The sequence below is a fragment of the Ciconia boyciana genome, chromosome 21 (genome assembly GCF_034638445.1).
Source record: "Ciconia boyciana chromosome 21, ASM3463844v1, whole genome shotgun sequence".
Taxonomy (NCBI): domain Eukaryota; kingdom Metazoa; phylum Chordata; class Aves; order Ciconiiformes; family Ciconiidae; genus Ciconia; species Ciconia boyciana.
Genome location: NC_132954.1, coordinates 896,868 through 906,228, shown reverse-complemented (window position 1 = coordinate 906,228; position 9,361 = coordinate 896,868). Strand labels below are relative to the sequence as shown.

At 52.9% G+C, this 9,361-nt stretch overlaps 1 protein-coding gene across 12 annotated transcripts in view; it reads left to right on the top strand.

The window, feature by feature from the left end:
* The first annotated feature begins 4,778 nt into the window (after nucleotides 1-4,778).
* The window catches only part of SCMH1 (Scm polycomb group protein homolog 1), a 74,358-nt gene continuing 69,775 nt past the window's right edge, over nucleotides 4,779-9,361 (top strand). For 4 of the 12 annotated variants that reach the window (XM_072885417.1, XM_072885412.1, XM_072885404.1 and 1 more), the window contains exon 1: nucleotides 4,792-4,932. The gene's annotated coding sequence lies outside the window, so the exon portion shown is untranslated. Of the gene's footprint in view, nucleotides 4,933-5,363; nucleotides 5,895-9,361 lie in introns of all 12 variants that reach the window. The other 8 variants (XM_072885414.1, XM_072885418.1, XM_072885415.1 and 5 more) reach the window with 5 other exon arrangements.

The following is a 9,361-nucleotide window of genomic DNA, read 5'->3' as shown; positions in this document are numbered from 1 at the left end:
ACTTATTTTTTACACCTAGGCCTGGATAACCCAAACAGAAGCACCCTTAAAGAGTTGACTGAGGTATATCGCGGGCTTTTGAAATACCAGACAACTGCTGAGACAGGAAGGGTGCTGGTATTGGGCTACCGTGAGAGCATGAAGTCAGATAATTATGGGCTGGCTAGTTTGATATCAGAATAACAGAAAGATTATATATATGTACCCAAGCTTGGTGGGGTGTTAAGCAGCAAAGATGGGGTGGATGGGATGGGCAATTGTGCTCAAGAAAACAGAAACTCTGGGAAGAAGTTAGGGGTGAGCAAAGCAGACCTGACCTGCAGGAGTGACTCTGTAACAGAGGGGGGTTTGCTCAAATTTGGGTGCATATACTGGAGAGGAGTGGGTATGATGAACAGGGTGGGGTGTGAGCCCTGAACATGGAATGGTGACACGGGCCTTGGCACTTTGCACCCAGGCTTGGTGTCCACAGTTTTTGAAGGATGTGGAAAAAATAGAAATAGTAAGGAAAAGAGCAATCAAAAACGGGAGAAAGAGAAATGTGTTATAAAGAGAAAATTTGTTCTTTTGCCTCACAAGGAGATTGAAAGGGGAGAGGGGTTGCATGGGTTTGCAGCGTGCAGCCTTCTTGTCGAGGATCACTCCGAAATCTAGCAGGGAAGGGCAGAGCTGCCTGCAAATATTTGGGACATGAAGCCAGACAATTTCCCACTACCAAAAGAGCTTACTTGTATTCACAAAGGTGATTTTCCAGCCCATGAAGTCTTCAGAACAAAAATGGACCCTTTTGGGAAGACATACCCCGGGCAAACAACAACTGGTCTCAATATGAGACTGCTTTGGGAAAGGAAATGTACGGGAGGTCCTGCAAGGTGATCTGCTGCTCATCGGGGCTTTAAACCCTGCAAATAACCTTCCCTCCTGCCTTTTCAAGGCATGGGGAAGAGATTCCCACCTCCCCTCTCCAAGGGAGATGTCAGGTCAAAAAACATATCGATGACAGAGCCAGGGTTACTGTGTGCACATGTTCCTTTAGATCATCCTCCTCTGCGTCCAGCCCTGTGCCCCATTATTCACCTTTTTGTTAAATATCATATTCAGGATAAGAAGGTCATGGACCATGGGACATTAGGCTTTTCTTCTAGCAGAATATGGTCCATATTTATATCATCCATGCCAGATTCGGAATCAATTTCTGGCCAAAAACAAAGTCAATGGTATAATGGGAACATTGCAAATAGTGGGAACCAGCCTAGAAGGAAGTTTAGTCCCGCACTGCTGAGAGGCACTAACCACGGAGGAAGAGGGAGGGGAGAAGTACAGACAGCAGGAGGTCTTTCTTGCCAGTCATATTGCTTTATATCACCTGCATCCTCTCCTTCTGAAGGTCCTGCTCCAGTGTGTCCAACACCACACGCATCAGGGTATCAGTGCCCTTTTGTAGCCGTTACTTCCCAGTCGTTTATTGTGCTGGCACTCTCCAAGAGCTGGCCCAAACCAGACTGCAAATGTGCTTGAGCTTTTTTGGCAACATTTCATAATAAATAGCAAACCATTTCTGCGGCTCGTTTCCACTGTAATATTAATCAAACTGAATTCCTGTGGTGCTCATATGGATGTCATATGTAAATCCTTCTGAACTCGGCGGCTGCTAACTCCAAATTAAAGTCAATGGGGAAATTTCTCTTCTGTCTCCATCTTGCAACTCTTAGCTCTTGCACATTTATTCCATTCATGAAACCCTGATTACTGTGGAAATGAGGAGCATTGATAATATTTCTGATTTTACAGGGAAGGTGCTCGGATGCTGTGTTGACAGGCAGCACCATGAAGCCCTGATATGGCAGTGAACATACCTCTGTGTCCTACCGTCGTAACTGAGTACTCCACATATTGATTAAAACAAAAGCCCTCACCAGCATTTCCAACTGTCCATCCCCTCAATGTGAACATTTTAGGAACAAGAGATTTTCCAGGCCAGTGCTCATCTTCAGCAGTGGTCAGTACCACCGTTCAGAAAAGGACATGAGAAACCTCCAAACAGCAGTTCTGGAACAGCTCCATCTTAAAGAGTTTTCTCCCCAGACCTTAGAAATCTCACCCCCGTTTGATGAAGTATATGTCTTTATTTTGTGGGGAGAGACAGGCAAATACAGCTCGTATTTTGGTCTGAGAGTGCTGATCCCTTTTGTTCCCTGAGAAAGGGGTTGAAGAGCTGTGGACTAGTTGCTGAGCACCAGAAGTCGGCTACTGGCCAGGCATTTGGCCTTGGGCAGGGTCTTAAGCCTTGCATAGGCTGGACTGAGTTCAGCATCTGAACCAGGACAGCATTAACACCTACATTGTGTTGTCTCTTGCTTCAGTAGACGGAAGCCAGCCAGCCATTTCTGTTCCTTGGGAATCCTGTAGCCTTCAGCCTGACACAGGAGATGGCATTAACTTCACCGAAGGAAAAGGGAAGGGCACAGGAAAGGGCTGATGTAGTTTCAGACCTTCCTGCAAGGTTGCCCCATGGGCAGTGGTGGGAAGGTCCCCTCTCTTGTTGCACCACCAGAGCCCTTGCTCACTGCGTGCCTCTGCTCAGCATCAGCACGGGTTCCTGGCCAGGACCGGGAGGTATCGCAGATTTGGCAGTGGGCAGTAAATGGATGAATTGTGGCTTTACCTTCCCTCCATCGTGTATAACAAAGCCACGAGTAGGAAGCCCTGCACTTGGCAGAGCTTTCTCAGGCACAACCTTTCCCAACTCAACCAAGGCCTGTCTGCACCAGGGATGCTTCCTTCTGATCTTTTGCTTCAGTATGGACCTAAACGCGCAAGTTTCCACGTAATCCCCCAGAACAAGAAAGCATTCAGGGAGAGGCTCAGATGTTGGCCATGTCACTACACGCACTTTGGAAAGTGTTCAGGTGCTTTCTCCCTGCGAAGGCTTGTCACATATGTCTGTGAGTCACTCCAAAGTGATGTCTCCATTGTCTCGGTGAAATATTTGGGTCATGAGAAGTCACTGTTACCCCTATGAGAAGTCACTGTTACCCAGCAGGGATCCTTTAGATCCTTTAGATCCCCTGACCATTCACATGAGCAGCTTTGAAGATGGGAACTGGATCTCCAGAACCCAATACATGATCTTTTTTTTTTTTTTTCCCCAGGCAATCCAGCAAGCAGAGAGAGGACGTGATCTCATGCTCTGTATCCAGCCGCAGCATGACCTGGCTGCTATTTAAGATGAATGGCTTTCTTCTTTAGTTGCGATACCTTGCAGTGGAAGTAGGGTCTTCAGCATGGCAAACCCAGCAGACAGAATGTTTGAGTAGAGCAAATGGGAAATGGCATCCGCAGCTGGGAACCTGGCTGCGGGAACACCCTGTCCTGCTGGCTTCCGACTGCACCAGACAGGTGCAGGGTTTGTGCCTCCTGGAAGGGATGGGAAGTGGCTACACTGGACGGAGGGTGGAGGGCTCGGGGTGAACAGATGGTGGGCTCTGGTACGGGTAGATGTGTTGGTGGAGACGGCTGTGGGTGTGTAGGTGCAAGAGACTCAAAGGGATGTGGGGGAGGACAGCACTCATGGGGAGCCGTGGGGGCCCTTGCAGTAGCCATGTATCACGTAGGAGGTTCCCTAGCTAAGGGATGCTAGGGGATCTTTTTGGGGTACTGTGTGTAGGCTCTGGTGGCACTACAGGACAGACGTGCACAGGGAGGTCCGTCTGGTCAGGAGAGGTCACCAAGGTTCGTGGGTGCTCTGTGGGGTTGGCTTGCACAGGGGTCTCTCTGGATGCAAGCTGGGGATGGTGCCGTGAAGATACAACGGTGGCATGAGGTATCCTTTTAGCTGGGAGTCAAAGGGGTCTTACTCTGTCTGGGGGGGGATTTGGGGGCACTGGGGTACGTCTGTGGTATCTCTAGCTGGAAGGGCGCTGCAGGGCTGCGTGCAGGGCGCGGTCCTGCTCGGGGCGGGAGGAAAGGGAATATCTGGGGGTTGTCTGTCCCCAGGGCCTGGCTGTGCTGCATGGGGTCCATCCCGGTCCTGGGCATCTCCAGTGGGGCCTGGGGCAGGCACGGGGCTATCCCCAGCGTGGACCCAGACATGGATGGACATCACTCTCCGGTACCCAGAGCGTCCCAGGTGGGCACTGAGGGATCCATCCCCAGGTGTGGGAATCACAGTGGGCATCTACCCGTGGTCAGTGTGTCCCGGGTGGGCACGGGGAGTCCATCCTCAGGCTGCGGATCATGGTGTGTGTCTGCCCATACCCAGTGTGTCCTGGGTGGGCATGGGGGGGGTCCATCCCCAGGCTGGGGCTCACGGTGAGGGTCTGCCCCATGCCCAGAGTGTGGGGTGAGGACGGGGGTCTATCCCTGCGTGAGGACGGGTCCCGAGTGGACACGGCGTGGGGCCACTCGCAGCGCTCAGCGACGCTCGGGGGGGGTTCGTGAGGGCCGAGCCGCGCCGAGCGGGGCCGAGCCGAGCCGCGCCGCGCCGGGCCGAGCCGAGCCGCGCCGAGCGGGGCCGAGCCGGGCCGAGCCGCGCCGCGCCGAGTGGGGCCGAGCCGAGCCGCGCCGAGCCGGGCCGAGCCGCGCCGCGCCGAGTGGGGCCGAGCCGAGCCGCGCCGAGCCGGGCCGAGCCGCGCCGCGCCGAGTGGGGCCGAGCCGAACCGAGCCGAGCCGCGCCGAGCCGAGCCGAGCCGAGCCGCGCCGAGCGGGGCCGAGCCGAGCCGAGCCGCGGCAGCTCGGCCCGGCCCGGCCCTCGCGAACTGCCCCCGAGCGTCGCGTGGCGGCGCCGTCCCGGGCGGCAGGGGGCGGCGCGGGGCCGGGCCGGGCCGGGCCGGGTCTGTCCGCGCTCCCTCCCCCGCTCCCCGCCTTCACTGCGCATCGGAAACATGGCGGCGGCGAGGGACTGAGCAGCCCCAGCGCTCGGCGGCCGCGCAGGTGAGGGGGGCGGCGGGGGCGGCACGGTGCGCTGCGGCCTGGCCCGGCACGGCGAGGCGCTGCCGGAGGCCGGGCGGAGGTCGGGCGCGTAGGCCCCGCGGCGGCAGCGCGGCAGGCCCGGCCCGGCGCGGATCCCGCCTGTCAGCGCGGCCCGGCCGCCGCCTCGCCCGCGGGGCCGGGCCGGGCCGCGGTGGCAGCGGGCCGGAGGCGGCGTGTCACCGCCGACACCTGTTGGTGCCCGTCGGGGCCCGGCCCGGCCCCCCCCCGGGGCCTCTCCGCGGCGCCGCGACTCCCGCCGGCAGCGGGGCAGGGGCCCGGGGGGGGGGGGGTCTGCGCCGGCCTCCCACGCCTGCCCGTGGGCCGCCTGCCTCTTCCCGGCCGGGTTGTAGCTGCCGGCAAAGCACCTTCGGGGGGCTTTGTTGTTCTTCCAGGTGTCCCCGGGCAGGGCTCGACCGGGACGGCCCTGCCAGCGCGGGCGGACGGGGCGCAGCCGCTCTTCCAGCAGCGCCGGGCCACGGTTATCGTGTTCACCGGAGGCCTCAGAGCGGTTTTTGCGGACCGCCTGAGCCTGCCCTCCTCCTCGGCGCTGTTTATTATCTGCCGGACACTCCTTGCATGAAAAGGGAAGCAAGACCCAGCTGCCGGAGCATTTGCAGGAGGTGGCCCCTGCCTGCGGGTTGTGCCTGGGGAAGGTTTGTGCCCTTCCCTCCCCACGAGCCCTTTAGGACATCAGTGAAGCCCTCCTGTAACCACGGCGTGTTGCCGAGATGGACAGCGATGCTCTGAGCAGGACCCGCCACCAGATCCATGCACTGGAGGTGTCAGGGGTATCCTGGGGACCGGACAGAGAAATCCCATAACCACTGTCCCCGGGGAAACGTCTGCGCCTCCTTCGCAGCCTCCCTGAGTCGAGTGCTTGAGTAGAGCTGGGAGTGAGACAAGATTTGAGCTTTTCGTGCACAGTAAGATGTTTAAAAATAAATACAGTGTCAGGCTGGCTCTTGCTGCACGTCGTTCAGGTTTAATCCGCAGGCTCTTTGACGCTCCTGTGTAAAACTGTGGCAGCAGTTTGGAGTCTTGGCGACTGAAGGTAGAGATAGTGAATCTAAACAGGCAGCCTAAGTTTCAGATGCACTGAGTAGCTTGGCTCCCTCTGGCCTCAGATGTTTTAGGTTCAGCAGCTGAATACTAAACTAATTATTTCCGTGGGTAAAGTCAGGATGTGGAGACCCAGCTCAGGGGTACACAGCTTTGATTTTTGGCCCTGTTTCTGTTTACTGTTGCTGTTTATAGTAAACACCGTGCAGTGAGTGGCTGAGAACAGCCATGTGGTAGCTCCTCTTCGGCAGCCAGTAATATTGGGGAAAAATATTCTCTCACCTCGGTTCAATTGCCTGGGCGATGGCATGCGGCGAGTTGTACCGAGGATGCTGGCGGAGGGACGACCGCCTCTCCTCCTCCTCTCACCCTCGCACTCCTGCTGGCCGGGCTGTGGTGTCCCCATGCTCTTGCTAGAAATATTTGGAGTAGGGGATGGTGGTTTCATACCTCCCCTGCACTTTGTAGCAAGCACCGGCTTGTGGCTTGGCATTAATGTGGGGAATAAAACTCGGCTGGTGGGGGACTCAGCTCGGGACAAACTGCTGTGGGCTGCAGCCTTGCAGGGCCTGCACTGTGCGGTTGGGTAGTTCAGGATCTGCCCAGTAGATGGTATGAAAATGCAGACAGAAATAGGGGAGTCCTTTACAACGGGCAAGAGGGAAATACAGGTATTTCTGTGCTATTTAAAGTATTTATTTTATTGAAGATTAAAGTGCATTTTATTTGAGAGACATACACTGACCCTTGGTCCTCCTTTTTTGGTATTTACATCTTAGGAAATGATAAATCTGCATCTTGATAATCTGCTTTTTGGTCAAACATTTGGTATTAAATAAATCAAGTGATTAGCTAATTAAAAGAAAGCAAATGCAGAGTTTAGAATAGGAGTGCAAGTGGCATCCCCTGCAAGTTGTAAGTTTGTGCCCCCTTGTTTTCCTGTGTCTAAAATTTCAATAATGTTTGAGTCACTTCTCTGGAAACTCGATGAATTTTGCAGCACAGTTTGGTGTCTTTAAATGAAGGATGCTGTTAGGGTATAAAATGATGGTGTTACTCATCGAGTCGCTGTGTGTCAGACTAGGATGTGAGTGGTTTGGGAGTTGTGTCTTTGCCATATATCTAATTTAAAGGAATCTCTGGAACTTTGTTTCATAGCCTCAGACACAGTGTGTCTAAAGAGGATCTCCAGAGATGTTGTTTCCCAGTCCGGGGTAAGGTTAGGTACACATCTGAACCCTTCCTGAGTAATGTTTCTTCTTTTAAGGCTCTTCCTGCTGGCAATTTCACATCCTGTACAGATGATATATGCCGATACTCGAGCCTCCTCAGCATTAGGGAGATTTTCGTGGTGTTTAATCTAAATCTTTGTCTTGCACTTTAAGCCTGTTCCTTCTTCTCTGTTCTCCAGGGCACGTGGAGAACACTCTACTCCCTACATCTTAGCAGCTAAATTTGAAGTAATTGAAGACTGTTTTCTCTTCCTAAGCTGAACAAGCTCTGTTTCTCTGCTCTTTTTGCATGGGCTTGTCTGCACAGCTGATCTCTGCCCCTCTCTGGACTCTGCTGTCGATCCACACTTTTCTTGAAGTGCTGTGGTCAGGGTGGGCTTGGTAGGACTGTGTTAGTTGAGCTTCTGTGGAGCAGTAGTAATAAGTGGGCCCAAATGACCCCATTTGGGGTATGTCTAAGTACTGTTATGTGAAAAAGAATGCAGATCAGACGTTTGCATGTTTGCATGTTGAACTGTGCGTTTGTGGCAAAGGCTTTGGCATGCTTGGTGAACTCCTGTTTGCAAAACCTGGAGTAGCGTGCTAGCGGTGTGGGCTCAGAGCTGGTGTAAGTGAAAGCTTGGCATGTTTGGGTCTCTTAAAGTTGTAATGTTTGCATCTAGGCCCCTATCTTTTTTCCTTTTCTTTTTCTTGGCTGCAACTGAAATTCAGTTTGTGATGAGACAAGCAGATTTTGAGTCGTTTACTCGTCCATTTATGTTTGAAAAGTTTCCTAACAAGATGGCCAGGAGGGGTCCATGAGAAATGAAGCAAGATGCATTGAGGACAGAGCAGTAGCTCCGACTCCCAGCTTCTTTTGCAAGTTGGTTAATCTCCTGCATATATTTATATTTTACATAATTCAGAAACATTACCAGGTAAACATCATCCCCACAATTAAACTCTCAGTGTAACGGAACTATAACTCCGACCCCCTCTTTCACCCCAGCAGTATGCCCTGGTGTAGCACATGCACTCCAAGCCGCATGACATGAACAACGCTTCATCCCACTTTATTTGCAGGATGACAGGGTCTAGTCCTAAAGGAAAATGCTTTTTTTTTTTTTTTTTTTAAATACATTTGTAAAGAACTTCTTTCTTACCAAGCTTAAATATTTAATAGGGGTGACTTTTATAAAATGCTTGCTCAATGTTTAAAGTGATAATGCAAGTCTGAAAGCAGGAAGCACGTGAAATCTTCCATCTGTATCACCAGGTCTCACTGGGCTTGGAGCAAACAAGACTTGTCCATGTCTAGTGGCCCGAGCTGGTGGCATCAAACCAGTATCTGGTGAGGGCACCTGAGCACTGGAGATCACTACCACCTCTTGTTTGCAAAGCTGTGCTCTTTGCTGACTGTCCTGCATAGCAGTCTCCTTTAATAGGAAATTTCAGAGGTAGCTTCAATTGTGAGCTCTCACCAAGCAGGAGGAGAGTTTGGTACAGGGGCATTGCTGCAGCTTGGCTGGTGCTGAAAACTTTAATTCCCAGAGATCTCCATCTGCATTAAATTTCCTTAAAAAACCAGGATAATACTCAGCTCTTTTACGGAGGTTTCTGGCAGACAACCTCTAGCAGATTTAGACACTGTGATATACGGTATTGCAGTCTGCAGGGTTCACTCAGACACCTACCAAATGTTTCTGCCATTGTACCAGAGATTTAAGCAGAGTTTGTGTCTGTGCCTCCGCTCTCGCTGTGCATAGTCTCGCAGTTTTATGCAGACTCATCCTGAGCAAAAGTTCAAGAATTTGGCTGTGAACCGAAGGAAAAGATGAACGTCCGTTCTGCTGCCTCCGCTGTTCGCATGGCAGCCTCGTCCAACAGGCCAGATGGACGGGGTGATGTCTGAAGCTGCTGTAGAGGAGTCTACCAGCACTTGTCTTCCTGAGGTCTGACTTTATCAGGAGCGGTAAGTCACCCTTGCAGCTCCACTGTCTGGTTGGTAACTGGTCATTGGAGATAAGGAAGCGAGAGCAGAGATGAGTCGATACGGCCATTACCAACACGAGGGAGCTGATGTGAGAGTTCAGCGCAGGACTGCTTTTTTTTCCCTGGGA